General features: G+C 49.7%; 1 pseudogene; it reads left to right on the forward strand.

The window, feature by feature from the left end:
- The first annotated feature begins 1,026 nt into the window (after positions 1 to 1,026).
- On the forward strand, positions 1,027 to 2,511 carry LOC126944924 (actin, cytoplasmic 2-like; annotated as a pseudogene).
- The last annotated feature ends 1,015 nt before the right edge of the window (positions 2,512 to 3,526 follow it).

Here is a 3,526-nt window from a genome sequence, read left to right on the forward strand (position 1 = left end):
CTCAGAAGTTTTCATGAAGCCAGGTGTGGTGGTGCACGCCTGTAGTCCCAGCTACTCATCAGGCTGAGGCAGGAGGATCGCTTGAGCCCAGAAGTTGGAGGCTGTAGCAAGCTACAGTCATACCACTGCACTCCAGCCTGGGTGACAGAGCGAGACCCTGTCCCTAAAAAAAAAAAAAAAAAGTAATTGTCCATGAGTTGTCATCAAAGGTGATATGTGAGGCCAGGCACGGTGACTCACGCCTGTAGTCCCAGCACTTTGGGAAGCCAAGGTGGGCAGATTGCTTGAGGCCAGTAGTTCAAGACCAGCCTGGACGTTGTGGCAAATCCTGTCTCTACAAAAAATACAAAAAATTATCCAGGCATTGTGGCACAAGCCTGTGGTCCCAGCTACTCCAGAGGCTGAAGTGGGAGGATCACTTGAGTCCAGGAGTTTAAGGCTGCAGAGAGCTGTGATTGCACCGCTGCGCTCCAGCCTGGGTGATGGAGTGAGACCCTGTTTCAAAAACAAAAAAATATATATATACACATGAGCTGCCCACACTAGCCTCTGAATTAGCAGTGCCTGGCACTTCGCTGAATTAATGTCCCTGGAATGTCTACTCCCTCTTTACGGTTACTGTCCTCTTCTCAGCTGACCCTACATAGAGTGACTCAGTAGTCACCAACAAGGAATGTCACTGCTGGCAAAGTCATCTGCAAGGTGATTAGACACTGGGTCTATAGTTGCAGTTCTGCCACTAACGGGCTGCATGTACAAGGGAAGTTTTTTTTATTTACATAGACTTGGTAAGGGTTTTTGAAATATTAGAGGGCTGGGAACCATTTTGATGATTTCAGGAAAGGAAGGAAAAATCGCCTGTTGGGTGCCTCCTGAGCGGGTGTCAGAACCTGGGATAGGCACTGTTGCTGGTCGTCCCCGACTTGGTCCTCAGAACTTGCTGAGATAGGTGTGACAATTGCATAACTGCTGACAGCCAACCCAAGGAAGTCACTGCAAAGGGACCTGCTACCCACTTAATTTCACACCATTCATTCATTTATTCATTCACTTAGTAGATATTGGTTATTGAGTGCTTGCCAGGTATCAGTCCCTGCAGCAGGTGCTAGCGATAATGAGAGAACTAAGTCCCAGTCCATGACGTCGTGGTGTTTACAGTCTATCTAGCCTTGCGGCTTTATGCTGCCTTTAACAAAGGTCCTGTAGAAGAAATTATTGCTCACTGGCCACCACTAACCCGCACACCGCGTCCTCCTGCTGCTCAGCCACCCGCTTCTCCACGATGGCGATGGAAGAAGAGATCATCATGCTTATCATTGACAATGGGTCTGGCAGGTGCAAAGCTGGCTTTGCTAGGGATGATGCCCCCCGAACCATGTTCCCCTCCATTGTCGGGTGCCCCAGGCACCAGATCATGATGGTGGACATGGATGGGCCAGAAGGACTCCTATGTGGGTGACGAGGCCCAGAGCAAGTGCAGCATCCTGACCCTGAAGTATCCCATCGAGCAGGGCATAGTCACCAACCGGGATGACATGGAGAAGATCTGGCCCCACACCTTCTACAACGAGCTGCGTGTGGCCCCAAGGACCACTCAGTGCTGCTGACTAAGGCCCCCCGAACCCCAAGACCACCAGAGAGAAGACGACTTGGATCATGCTTGAGACCTTCAACACCCTGGCCATGTGTGTGGCCATCCACGCTGTGCTGTCCCTCTAGTCCTCTGGGCACACCAGTGGCATTGTCACGGACTCTGAAGATGGGGTCGCCCACATGATGCCCATCTCCCCTAACCAACTACCTCGTGAAGATCCTCACCAAGTGTGGCTACAGCTTCACCCCCATGGCCGAGTGGGAGATAGTGCGTGACATCAAGGAGAAGCTGTGCTACGTTACCCTGGACTTCAAGCAGGAGCTGGCCACCGCCGTGTTCTCCTCGTTCCTGGAGAAGAGCTATGAGCCACCTGACGGCCAGGTCGTCACCATCTGCAACGAGTGGGTCTGGTGTCCAGAGGCAGTGTTCCAGCTTTCTTTCCTGGGCATGGAAGCCGCGGCATCCATGAGACCACCTTCAGTTCCATCATAAAGTGTGACGTGGACATCCACAAATACCTGTAGGCCGAGATGGTGCTGTCCTGCGGCACCACCATGTACCTGTACATTGCAGGCAGGATGCAGGAGATCACCAGCCTGGCGCCCAGCACCATGAAGATCACATCATCGAGTACCCTGAGCGCAAGTACACGGTGTGGATCGGTGGCTCCATCCTGGCCTCCCTGTCTGCCTTCCAGCAGATGTGGATTAGCAAGCAGGAGTATGAGGAGTCGGGCCCCTCCATCATCCAGCGCAAATGCTTCTAAATGGACTGCGAGCAGATGCCTAGCATTTGCTGCATGGGTTAATTCAGAAGAATAAATTTGCTCCTGGCAAATGCATACACCCCATGCTAGCCTCATGAAACTGGAATAAGCCTTCGAAAAGAAATCTGTCCTTGAAGTTTGTATCCAATATCAGCACTGGATTGTAGAACTTGTTGCTGATTTTTACCTTGTATGCAAGTTAACTGTTCCCTTGCTATCTGTTAAGTACCCTGTACATATCTTGGATCTCAGCCCTTAGTATATGTGGCTTGGTCACTTTGTGGCTGAGGTAAGAACGTGCTTGTGGAAGACAAGTCCATGGCTCGGTGGGTCTGCGTGGCCAGCAGTCTCCCACCAGTGCAGGGTGTTAATGTGTTAGGGTTGAGTGTTCTGGGGTTTCTCTAGAGGCTGGCAAGGGCTCCTGAACCACTTGTGTCTGTCCTGCTGGTCTGTCAGGATTGGAAAGTCTAAGCCATAGGACCCAGTTTCCTTTCTTAGCTGATGTTTTCCTCCCAGAACACCATGGCTGTTACTTGCCTTGAGTTAGAAATGGTTTGCATTAGGCCGGGCGCGGTGGCTCAAGCCTGTAATCCCAGTACTTTGGGAGGCCGAGGCGGGTGGATCACGAAGTCAGGAGATCGAGACCATCCTGGCTAACATGGTGAAACCCCGTCTCTACTAAAAATACAAAAAACTAGCCGGGCGTGGTGGCGGGCGCCTGTAGTCCCAGCTACTCGGAGGCTGAGGCAGGAGAATGGCGTAAACCCGGGAGGCGGAGCTTGCAGTGAGCCGAGATCGCGCCACTGCACTCCAGCCTGGGTGACACAGCGAGACTCCGTCTCAAAAAAAAAAAAAAAAAAAAAAAAAAAAAGAAATGGTTTGCATTTATACCTGTAAATGTATTCATCCTTTTAATTTACATAAGGTTTATGTGTGTGTGTGTGTATACAATTCTCAGTTCTTCAAGAGATGACAAAAAATTTTGGTTTCTTACAGTTATGTGAGAGCATTAGGCCCCAACAACACGTGAGTGTGTAAGGAAAAATAAAAGTGCTGGTGAAAAAAAAAAGAAAAATTATCCAAAACTTGGAAATAAGGAAAAAGGATAGCCACACATTTTTTCTTTTTCTTTTCTTTATATATATTTTTAAAGTCTTTTTTGAGAC

The sequence above is a fragment of the Macaca thibetana genome, chromosome 20 (genome assembly GCF_024542745.1).
Source record: "Macaca thibetana thibetana isolate TM-01 chromosome 20, ASM2454274v1, whole genome shotgun sequence".
NCBI lineage: Eukaryota > Metazoa > Chordata > Mammalia > Primates > Cercopithecidae > Macaca > Macaca thibetana.